The 12,301-nt window shown below is 41.9% G+C and overlaps 1 long non-coding RNA gene across 2 annotated transcripts; it reads left to right on the plus strand.

Moving 5' to 3' along the window:
* Nucleotides 1–148: 148 nt before the first annotated feature.
* Nucleotides 149–11,446, plus strand: LOC116184636 (uncharacterized). Of its 2 annotated transcripts, none has more exons than XR_004149393.2 (3): nucleotides 149–209; nucleotides 4,706–4,899; nucleotides 11,286–11,446. It is a non-coding gene; the product is annotated as an uncharacterized LOC116184636 (long non-coding RNA). The 2 variants fall into 2 exon arrangements; XR_013342093.1 differs by lacking the exon at nucleotides 149–209 and adding an exon at nucleotides 410–461.
* Nucleotides 11,447–12,301: the final 855 nt, after the last annotated feature.

Genomic DNA, 12,301 nt, shown 5'->3' on the forward strand with positions numbered 1-12,301 from the left:
GCCAATCTCCCTTCTGCAGGGACTTCTTATAATTGGCAAGCCAGGAAATAGAAGGAAATGTAGGCGCTTTTTTAATTGCTGTTATTGTTTCAGATCTGGAGATAAGGGCGCTGTGGCATGTGTAAAACAGTGGAATATAAATCCTGAATCAAATTCCTTCCTAAACAAATGGACCATGTGCAAGATAAAGCAAACCACTGAGAAACAAGGTAATGGAGCTAAGTGAAGAATCTGACAGTAATGATTTAAAGAATTTGATAACTGTTTGCACTTGGAAAATATCCATAGAAAAACTACCTGCTCCCTGGATTACTCATTAATCTCTTTTTTTTTTATTCCTGACCAGTTTTTCTTAGACTTTTTTTAACTGTGATTGATCTCAGATAGCATTAATTCAAGATATGCTGCTTCACTACAATTGGTTGACTAAATCATCTGGCATTCTCTGGCTCTCCAGTTGGGTAAGCAGGCAAGCACTTTCTGTATAAATACTTCTCTGCAAATCTGAGATTCCCCTGCTTCCAACAACTTGCCCTGAAATTCTGAAGTTTCTGTCATATAAAATCAGAACTTTGCTCAGAGAAGAAAACATTGTCTTTGTCCTTTACACACCTTCTCTGAAGAAGGCCAAGTTTGAAAGAAATTATTCTTAAAATATTTCATAAAATATTATGGTTCTATGCAAAAAAAAAAAAAAAAAAAAAAACCACAAACAAACAAACAAACAAAAAAAATGCCCTGAGAGGCTAAAGGCAGGTTCCATCCACTGGCAAACCCCATTTAGAACAAGCACATCACAGCTCTGGATGCACCAAACCCTCTTCTCTGCAGAGGAGGGTGTTTCTCTTCCCTGTGGAGTGCGCCCTACTCATCCTGCAGGATTGTGTGAAGCACAGACCTAAGCTGGTTAATTAAAAAATAGGCAACATAGCTGGCCATTCACAAGCTGGATCTGTTCAGAGGCACTGGCTAGCAGATGGACAGGTTCTGTGTCAATTGTGTTTGAACTCTAAAGGCAAGTTGGTATTTGATGGATGATGTTATTAGCTAAATGTCTTATGTGGTATAAGATCAAAGAACAGATGGGAATTATGCCTTAAAAACAGAATAATCTAAAAGGAGAATGGCTTTTAGATGAGTAAGCATCATGGAAACAATAAAGGAAACTTTCTTTGGCTTGCTTTGCTGCACAGCCAGGTTTGACCAGTGGGATAAACAAACAACCCACTTAGAACCAAAATTCTTAAGATGTCAGTTTTGCTGCACATTTTCCCCTTCATATTCAGTGTTTACATTGTTTTGCCTCTTGAGTCAACCTTGTGTTTCTCTCCCTGACCAAATGTGTCCCAGCTCTCTGTTCCCTCACAAATGCCACTGAGGTCACCCAGGGTGGGTGGTGGCAAAGCTCAGCAGCACCTTCCCCTCACTGTAACCACAGACTGAGACTGCTGCTCTGGCACAGCTCTCAATTTAAACAGAGAAACTGCACACAGAAACCTTTGTTAATTAGCCAGCACCCTCCTTTAAAATGAAGGCTATTGGTCATTGTATTGCTGTGTTTTCTGTCCTTTTCCACTGGCAAGAAAGTGATTTAAATACTCTGGTTACTCTCACTAAGAACCTCCCACGTGCAGGACAAAGTGGCTTCTGCATGAAATCCTCCAGGAGACAGTGGATATCCTACTCATGGTCCTCACTAAAAATGGCACTTTAGGTTTTTTTACTGGCAACACTTAGGCTTCTTATCTTTGTGTCATCTGCAGGTGACAATATCTGTATTTTTTTTCTGTTGGGTGCTAAGAATACTAAACCATTATCAATTACTCCTCAGACTCCTCCTATTTTTGAGATGTAGTGCTCAGCAGTTTGCTACCACAATATATACCCTTAGTACATATAAACCAGCAAAAGTGACTTCCAATTTTTTTATCTTCAGCTTCCAGACTCTGTTTAGCAGCCAGTTGAAGTTAATCAGCAATTAATTGACTGCACAGCCTGGTGACTTATAAACTGACACTCTCATTTGTGGCCTTCTGACTGAACTTGCACATGATCACAAGCTCAAAAGTAGAAACATTTAATGTAGCCTTCCCCCAACTCAAGAACACTGTGGTCCATAACTTTTTCATAGCTGCTCATAAATCTTTAGCCTCTCTCAAACACCGTGCCTTAATCCCACCCATAAAACCAGACATTTTGAAGAAACAAATAAAAGCAGAAAGAACAGGAGCTCAGAGCTCAGTTTTCAAAGACCACTAGACATCTGAGATGACCCCAGATATAAGATAATATTTCCAAAAGATTTAAGGTATTCTGCTCCCATCAGTTCTGATCTGAGTTCCTTTCAAAAGAGGCTTATCTCACTTAGAAGTATTGGCCTGAAAACTAAATTTAGGCTTTTCCAGAGGCAAATGTAGAGTTTCCATTCCAAATTGCTTCCAGTCCAGGCCCAGTTCAGATTGACATCAGCATCAGTTTTTCTCTGTGTAAACAACCATAGATATTCTGTTGACTCAGTTGCATTAAATATATGCAATTTTTTTTTTAATAGAGAATCAAGTGAGATAAATCCCTTCCTTGTAGTCTCAGGATGTACTTTTGAAGAGATGGAGACCCACTATTTCATGGAGATGTACCAAACTCCCTAGTTCAACTCCCTCAATCCCCATAAAGTGCATTGGAGACCTACAACTCCATTCTTGATTCCACCACCACTGTATGACCTGCAAGACTCAAGTTTGTCCTCAGAAAAGCATTGGATTACCTTTAGCTGCAGTTCAATGGGACCCAAATGTTTTCCCTGCTGGCACCATCAACCCCATGCTCCTTCTTCAAAGGAGCAGGATTCCACCTCTCCATCATGCATGTGTTGTGAAACGCATTCAGACTTGTGCAGAAAACTCAGTATTTCGTTTTCATCTTACTGATTTCCCAGTGCTGCCACTTTGTATTCATCCTCAGGCAATTTTGACATTCTGAGACAGCAGGTAACAGACCACAAAATCATCAAATGTTCTGTCAGAACAGGCATTGCTTGGTATCTGTGCTGGTTGTGTCTGCAAAGACCAGGAAAGGAGCATGAACACAAGGACAACCTTTAAATGTAGATACAGACTCCCACACAGGCAAAACCATTGCACCCCTTTGGTGGAAGCAGTTGGAGGGAGTGGGATGCACAGGAATGCAGTTCAGGGAAAGGCCATGCTTTGTTCCATTATTGAATTGATGAAGGAGGGTTTATATCTGGGGATAGGCCATCAGTATTCCTCTCATAGTTGTGAATGTAGGAGGAACTGAAAGCATTGTAATGGCAATCTGCAGCAACAAAAAATGTAATACTTATAGAATGAATTTATACTTTGCATATGTAAGAGGTACTCAGAATTCTTAGAGGAATGTTTTTCTATAATTTTAATAATAAAAATAAATATTAGGCAAATAATATTCCCAATAAATAAAACCACATAACCACATACAGCAATGAAGAAGCAGGTGGCACAGAAATCTGTTTAGACACTGAAAGCTTTTCATCTTTCTCCCCATGGTGCTTTATCTCAGATTTGTTATGCAAGGATATTTAAATACCTAAACACACATAATCTTCTGTAAACTAAATGTGTCTCTTCTTTCAATGTTTATATGTATTAATGAATGTGTGCTGTTAAGAAACAGTAAATGGAAATATTTATTCAGTAACTTACACAAATACTGTTATTACAGCAAGACTCCTGTCATCTGGGGATAAGGCCGCAATGGAGAAGTCTGTGGAAATTAGGTCTAAATTAAATGCTTATTAATTTTAAGACAGAAAGATATATTGGCTGTAGACAATACTTAGCCTTTAGACTGACTTGAAAATGCAGCTGCAGGAGGACCAGAAGTTGGTGTTCCCCTGGCTCCTTCAGCAGGAATAAGCAGTTGGCCAGGTAGGGTCACCTCCTCAGAAGTGTGCTGCCCACAAGGCACAAATTGCTGTGGACTATCAGTGCTTAAGAATGACAAGCTGAGGATCCTGACAATGCCATGTGCCAAGGGGAGATCCTGGATGAACATCGTGGCCATGGCTGGGGGAGAGGCAGGCCATGCTGTGGCACAGGAAGGGTTTAATGAGTGGTTCAGGCACACAAAGTCACAACCAGTCACTCACCAGGAGCCCTGATGGACAGTTTGCACAGGACAAGAGAAGAAGCCTGGATTCCTGTGTATTTTTTCTCTATTTACCTCATGGTTACCCACTCAGATTTTCCCCTACATAACCATCAGCTCCTTGATCTCCACATCTCTTGATAATTTGAATTTAAACTCTTTGCTCTTTGCTCATTCCCACAATTTTTTCATTTGCTTTTAAGGCCCCTACAAGACTGCTGGCTGAGCAAGGGGCAGCACACCCTCACTGAATAGCAAACACATCCTGTGGCTTCTTGCCTCCCCAGTTGTGAGTGCTTTGGTTTCCCTCTGCAGGAGAGCAATAGGATGCAACATTCCTGCCCAAGCATCACACCTCTTCACATGTCCAAGAAATTGTCCAGAAACTTAGTTTTCTCTGTAAGATCTCAGCCTTGCTGTTAAAATTGATTTAATTTGAGGAGCTGGATGAAAAACTGTAAGGAGACACTAACATCAGGGCCGAGAGACAAAAAGCAACTCAGTTCTACAAGAAACTTGTAAATAAATAAGAGAGTAAAAATATCTGTTCTACCTTCAGGCTGCTGAAAGATGGAGTGCCTTTTCCCTAGAAGAGACTGTTGTCACTGTGATCCTTGTCCCCATGCCCTTTGGAGCAACTGTCTGCACCTCTCTGATGTCCTTTGTCACTATTTTATGCCTAATGGAGAAAGAGAAAAGCTGCTGTGTTTCCCTGAATTTCAACAGCATGGATCAACAGTTCTGCAGACACTTGTGAGTTTTACCCACCCTTCCTGAAGGCAGCTGTGTCAGTCTCAGCTGGGCTCCTCTCCCTGTCAGTGGAAACCACAAACAGGTCCTGCCTGAAGGGCTGCTCATTTTGCTCCTGATGGGAGGTGGAACTCCCTTTTGGCAGTATTTGTTTATCTCTGTTAATAACAAAAGGAGCCAAGAGTCAGCTTGATTTAGTCATCCAGCTGTTGAACACCTTGGTTAGGGCAGATGAATTCCACCTTCAAGGTTGTTTCTAATTATCTTATAAGCACGTGCAGTAGATGCTTAACCTATCAGCTCAACATCTGCAGTTGCCCATAGGTCAGTGTCAAATATCACACCTTTTTCCAAGGCTGCAGGGAAAGTTTTGCATCAAACACTGTGGGATAATGACATCTGATGTGCAGTGAGCAATTTGCAGCACATGGCTTCCACCTGATAGAGAGAGAAAGAATCTCTCTGGGAAAACTGTAACATGTCAGATGTTTATCTGAGTGCCAAAGAATGTGGAAGCTTGCATGTGGAAATTTCTCCAGTGTTTGTTTCTCCAGGTCCCCACACAGGTGATGTGTGGTACACCTTGGGCATCTCTCTACCCCACCGTCCCAAACCACAAACAATAACATTCCTGCTGATTCCTGTCCCCAGTGTTTCTCAAGAGGTCTGAATTTGTCAGAAAGTCCTAAACAGCTCCCAGTGGCACAGCTGGAAGTTTTGCATGAATACAAACTGAGGGTTAAGGATTCTAAATGTGGTTTGAAGTAGCTTCCCTCAGCAAGGGTCAGATCCTGAGGGCTCCCTTGAGTCTTGCATGTCACTGAGCATCAGACTGCAGCTTCATTCCTAGGATGCTTTGCACAAGATGGAGAAAACTCTAAGGTAGCAGGAATATCTCCTCTCCATTGAGAAAAGCATCATTGCCTTCCTCAGGACAACATCAAGTTATGATTGTGGTTTGAACAATACTTCCATAAAGACTGAAAACTATCCAAAAATTTGCTTAGAGCTGTAAAACTGACCTGGCAAGATACAGCCAGCTACTAACAATAGCAACCTTATTTTATTGCAGTCTCCTGCCAATACCCACAAAATATTATTTTCTTGCAGTAAAAATGCAATAAGCAAAGTGCAGAAGATGTTTTTCTATGCTATGTACTATGAAAAATTAAAGTGAAATCTTTTGTCTATGACTCAGGTTTGTGTGGCCACTCCCTGTGCAACACCTCATGTTTTAAAAGGAGGCACTAAATGAAATTCAGTCTCAGCTAGACAGTTTGGGTTAAATCTGCAGGTCAACTCATCATATGGGAAGTTTCTGAGAAGAAATGCTTTTTAGAGCAGGAAATTGGTGATTCATAATTGACATTAACTCCAGTTACCCTCCAATGTTCATGCTGTACTTCATGTGAAATTATTATAAGGAAAGAAAGGCCGTTCCCTTGAGCAAGTTCAAGTTAATGTTTAGGAAACCATTTAAGTTATTATTAGGACAAAAGTCATTCCAGTGGAATGGTCAGATGCTCAGACTGTGCCCCAAGCTGCAAAGCCTGTGCATTATACTACCCCTTTGCAGGTAGCTCTTCAGACATTTGGTCATTTTGGCCAATTCAACAAAATCCTGACTTCACCAGTGTCCCAGTCAAATCTCCCACCTACTGGACAGAGCCAGAAATTAGTGATATTTTAGCACTAGTTGCAGTGAAATCCATGCTGGTGTCCAGTTTTACACACACAGGTCCCTGTGAGGAATTCCTGGAGGAGGTGGGAGCAGAGCCACAAGGACATTCCCACACGTGGGCAGCCCCAAAGCAATACTGTCAGATACCAAAATTGTAGAATGATACAATTCAGCTGGTGGAATGAGACAGCCCAGGGCTGGATCCTCACCTAATGAAAGCCAAAAATGCCCTGTGGCTTTTGCTGTAAGCTGTGACCTTGAACCAGGGGCAAATCTGGTGCCCCCACTGCCTGGTCCTTGTCAGCTGGGTGCTTTGCCTCTTGGTGTCCACAGCAGAGATGAAGCTCTCTGAGGTTCTTCAGAATACTGCCCTTGATTTAGTCTAAATGGACATATGAACTCAATTATCTCACTATAACATTAGCATAGAATAAGAAATTAAGTAGACCTTGTTATGGATTTTGGTGTGAGTAAAGCTTTGGCATCTTATGCAATTTTTTATGATTTTGTTCTTTTCTGAATAGAAGCAGAAATATCTTTCTAATATAGAATGGGCCTTAAACTGCGAGTGTAAATCAGAGGCAGGCTTCAGGCAAAGAAAGAGATTAAAGACTCATGCAGTTATAAATTTAAGTACGTTTGAGCTTGAGAAAAGCACTTTAAACTACTGCCTCATTATTACTTTTAGAAAAGAGGGATTTGGATTCTTCTCTACAAGGAACTCTGCAGTCCCAGTGCTGTGCATGACTAAGGACCCCAGAAGAAAAGCCAGTCACTCTCCACAGCTAGTCAAGCTCCTGGGGCACAGAGAGGTGACAGGAGATGGAAAGCCAAAGCATCCTCCATCCTCTTTGAGCTGCTACTTGGGCTGTGACAAGTGAGACAACAGAAGGATTTTTCTGGGGGGTAGCAAGAGCATCAGCACCCAGCCTCGGGAGCAAAACTGGGAAAACATTCTTCGTATGAGACCAGAGCTGCAAAAAGTCCTGGCAGGGCTGAAGCATGCTGGAGTTGGAAAGAACACCAGAAAAGGGTATAAATTGTGGTGTACTGAGAGTGAAAGGCTGAGAGAACTTGCAAGACAAAGGCAGAAGAGGCAGGAGAATGAGCCATTCATTCATGGTTCCAAATAATCCTCAGTTCTGCTGGGCAAAAGAATCATTGTAGAAATGTGAGTCCTGTACTTCATCTGAAAGCTAAAAAAGATAAATAAGAGGTTATCAAACAGAGGCTGGAAACAGGAAAGTTTGGCTTCACCTAGCAGAGCCAAAGCTACAAGACAGCTCCAGGAGCTTCAGGAACATACCACTGGCAAGAGCCTCTCTTGGAATTACTGCCTGGGTTAGAACTTGGAGGCTACTGCAAGAAGCAGAATTAACTCCGGAGCAAGGAACTAGGATTTCCCAAGCAAAGGAAGTCAATCAGAACAGGCTGAGGCTGATGCAAGGCTGCACAGAGACTGAAAAGAGCCCTGAAATGGGAGGCAAAGCCCAGTCTGCTGCAGTGGGAGACACTGAAAACCAGATATCGTGTACATACCTTGGCAAGCCACAGCTGAGCCCAGCATCTGGGAAATGAAACAGGTTACCTTTTCTGGGAAAGAATCAACATGAATCCGTGGTGCACAGCATGGGAGAGGATGGTGACAGCACCATTAGAAGCAAGGGGCTTATTTACAGGAGCCATGAAAAATGCTGTGGGGCAAGATAAAAGGACAGCCAGCCCATAGGCAAATGGCAATAATCAATTTTCAGCTGGACAGAGCTGCACAAGCTGACAAGGGTCTGACAGGGTTACGAGCACTGAGAGAAAAGCTACAGGCAGAATAAAGGAAGAGAAGAAAGAGCTCAGGACTGCTCTTCACTGAAGGAGATAAAGGCAAATGAAAGAGAGAGTTCATAATAATGTCAGGGGTTTTTAAAATGTCACATCCTTGATCTCACCCCCAGGGTGAGCACACTGCAACAGAACAACAGCAGAAATGGCTGGGCGACTCTAAACTGGAGAAGAGAGCACAAAAACAGCTCCATGTCCCCATCTCCACAGGGGTGGCTGGAGCCTGGCACCCCCAGCCCAGGGTGAGGTTTGAAGCACACTGCTGTGAGAATCAGTACTCCACATCCATCCACAGGAAGAAATGTTACTTCCTTGCAAATAAGGAAAATTAAGTCATTATGTGAAGTTATGAGGGCAAGTTTTCCTCTCTGCCCAGAGGGAATGGCTTCTAGGGGGCAGCTGACAGCACATACAACAACTGGCACACCCAGGAGTGCTCTGGTGCTGACAGTCCAGAGGAGGAGCATGAAGATGCTTAGAGGCATGGAACACCTCCCACAGGAAAAAAGGCTGAGAGAATTGGGATTGTTCAGCCTGGAGAAGAGAAAGCTCCAAGGCAACCTTATTGCAGCCTTCCCGTGCCTGAAAAGAGATTTAAACTGGAAAGGAACTTTCAAAAGGGCATATAGGGATAGGACAAGGGATGATAGCTTTAAACTAAAGGAGGGTAGGTTTAGATTATATATTAGGAGGAAATTCTTTGCTGTGAGGGTGGTGAGGCATTAGAATATATTGCCCAAAGAAGTTGTGGGTGTTTTATCCCCTCCTCAATTGAACCTCCCCTAGGGCTCTGTGGTTGATGCAGTAAGATGTGTTGTATTGTGGCACAATTGTTTACTGAGTTAAGAGAATCAAATAGTGAAGGCCAAATGAAATGGTTTTGCTTCTTCAGAGCAGAAATTCTCACAATAATTAAAATCAAGCCTTATGATACAGATTTGCAATATCATGGTTTGATGACTTTGTTTTTCTAAGGATTTGGGTTGTGTTTTTTTCTGAGATTATTACATTTTCACAGAACATTTCATTTGCATTTATGCTGTACTGTCCTGTAGAAAATTATGTCATTAGAAAACATAATTTACCTCTTCTGGAGTTTTGCAAGAGCAAAATTGCAATTCAGAGTGTCTGTAGCTGTAAATCAAGCACACTTATTTCAATGGCCTGGTCTGCAGAGCTGGAGAGGCCAGCTCTACCCATCCAGTTTGTAATGAATTGATGAACATCCCTGCTCCCCACACGAGTCTCAGACTGCTCATAATGCTCAAGCATTGATGTCTCTATATGAGCAGTTTCTTTAATTACCATTGCCAATTCTGATTTTCCAGGTAAAGGCAGCCACCTTGCTCAAATGTTGGAATCATTTATCACCTGTCATGAAGGAGAAAGTCTCTTGGCATCCCCCTGTGCAGTAAGATATGCTTTGATCTCAAAGCATTCTATCTACAGTGTAGTAAGACAAAGCACCACCTGCTATGAAGCTTGACAGACTATATAAAATATAATTTCTGTACATTACCATCTTGTCTGACATAAAAGAATCACATAAGAGAACAAGAAGCAAAAAAAAAAAAAAATGTCAGAACTGTAGTCGCAGGCACAAATAACTTTAATTTATGGCAGGCTTAATAAAATAGGTTTTCTTCCAAATACACAACTCTTTCCAGGAGCTGTGCAGTGACTTCATTTATATGTTCTTAAGTGAAAAGAATGCCTGTAGTCAATACAGTGCTACCAAATGAAAAATAAAAAGATCCAGAAGATCTGATGTGTCGGTCAGTCTTGTGTGTACAAAGTACCAGAAATCTAAAGATAAGGGCTAAACCCACAAGTCAACATGTAATTAATTTTCAGATCTTCAGGTGGTAGAACTCCATTAGCAGCAACACCCAGCAGCCTCCCAGATGCACAGGGATGAGCAGAAACATTGTCAGGAAAGATGAGTTCCAGTTCCCACTAATGGACATCACCACATCCAGGTCCTTCAGATGATCCAGAGGTGATCCATCCAACTCCCAAAGGGAAACCAAAATCCTGCTGTTCATTAGCAGATTCTAGGGTCCAGGCACATCCCCTCATGACATGCAAGGCATCAAGATCCTGCACTTCCATTCCTTTATACACATGGCATTTTGTGGGGCACTGTCTTTCAGGCAGACCAAAGAGGTCCTACTGCAATTAATGCAATGTTCACTTCTCATTTAGATTCAAGTACACTGCCAGAAATTGGTAGCTAGGGTTACTCAACCCTGCAAAGTCGAGGTTTTTTTCTTGTTTGCTTTCCAAATGAAAAATATTTTTCAGTTGTGTTTTTGATGGGGGAAACCAACACATCTATCACCCCTGACACATTTTTTTATTCTCTCAGTAGCAAACATCTGTCTTAATGAAAGAACTTCAAAGAAAGCCAAAGTGATTTTTTCATGCTATGAATTTGCCCCGACTTTAATCATGTTGAAATGTCATCTTCCATTTTCTGTTATGTCCTTATAAATAAGATTATCCTGCTACTGTTCTGCAAATTTGTTTATAGGAAAAAAATTCCAAGCCCCATTTCTTGCTCTCTATTAAAGTTTGAAGTTTGTTCTTAAAACTTCCTGGAAGCAGAACAAAAATGGTTTAAATTGTCACTTGGCTGGAAAAAGACATGCTCAGCGGGAAAAGAGCAGGGAGATACTACGAGCAAACAAGGCTAATTAATATTCTTGAACTTAATGAATCTCTAATTTTCGAGTGTCCAACCTACAGCTGCTACTGCCAGCCAAGCCTGACGTTTCTACATTTTCTTTTGACATTTGAAGATTAAGTAAATCATGTTTATGTGTGATAGTACCAGCACACACTTGACTCCAGTCTCTCCCCACCTCTGCAGGACCTGTCGCCAAAGGGATGCCATGGAAACAGCATCGGGTGAAGATGGCCAGGAACACACACCCATGCAGGAGACCATCACAACTAATTAATCTCCTGATTAAAGAGAGCATTGGCAAAATCTCCAGCTCTTCCCTTCTGTGCTGAGCAGTTGCTATTGGTCTATGTTCATGTGCAAATATACCTGATAGGCATGTGCTTGTTATCTCTAGATTTGTGTTTATTTACCACTTCAATTTTAGTGAGGATACAATTCAGGATACCAGTTCTTGGCCACTGTTTGTTTTGCAAAGTAAACATGAAGCAATTGACTGTAAGTATCGAGTCTGCAGTGTTTTACTGAGGTCTGATTAGAGAACCACTAAAATCTCCTTAAAGGCAATCCACTTTCTAAATGTTTCTCAAAGGTATCTAGGATTGCCTTGCAGAATCAGAATATTGAGCTTGCTTTTATTGTCATTTACTTCTGATCCTGCCTCATGTGGCTGCAAGTTCATTTCAGCAACTTTTGCTGATGGTGAGACAGACTTGAGTCATTTTTCTTGAGGATTCCCATTCTGTATGGAGAATGAAAAGAGTTGAGTCAGACAGGATGAAGAGAGGAGTGGGAGTGGGAGGGAAAGAAAGGAAAGGAAAGGAAAGGAAAGGAAAGGAAAGGAAAGGAAAGGAAAGGAAAGGAAAGGAAAGGAAAGGAAAGGAAAGGAAAGGAAAGGAAAGGAAAGGAAAGGAAAGGAAAGGAAAGGAAAGGAAAGGAAAGGAAAGGAAAGGAAAGGAAAGGAAAAGGAAAGGAAAGGAAAGGAAAGGAAAGGAAAGGAAAGGAAAGGAAAGGAAAGGAAAGGAAAGGAAAGGAAGGAAAGGAAAGGAAAGGAAAGGAAAGGAAAGGAAAGGAAAGGAAAGGAAGGGAAAGGGAAGGAAAGGGAGGAAAGGGAAAGGAAAGGGAAGGGAAGGCAGGGAAAGGGAAGGGAAGGGAAGGGGCCCCCCATGAGCCACCGGGAAGGGAGGGACCAGGGGAAAGGG

This window comes from Lonchura striata, chromosome 2, assembly GCF_046129695.1.
Source record: "Lonchura striata isolate bLonStr1 chromosome 2, bLonStr1.mat, whole genome shotgun sequence".
In the NCBI taxonomy this organism is placed as follows: Eukaryota; Metazoa; Chordata; class Aves; order Passeriformes; family Estrildidae; genus Lonchura; species Lonchura striata.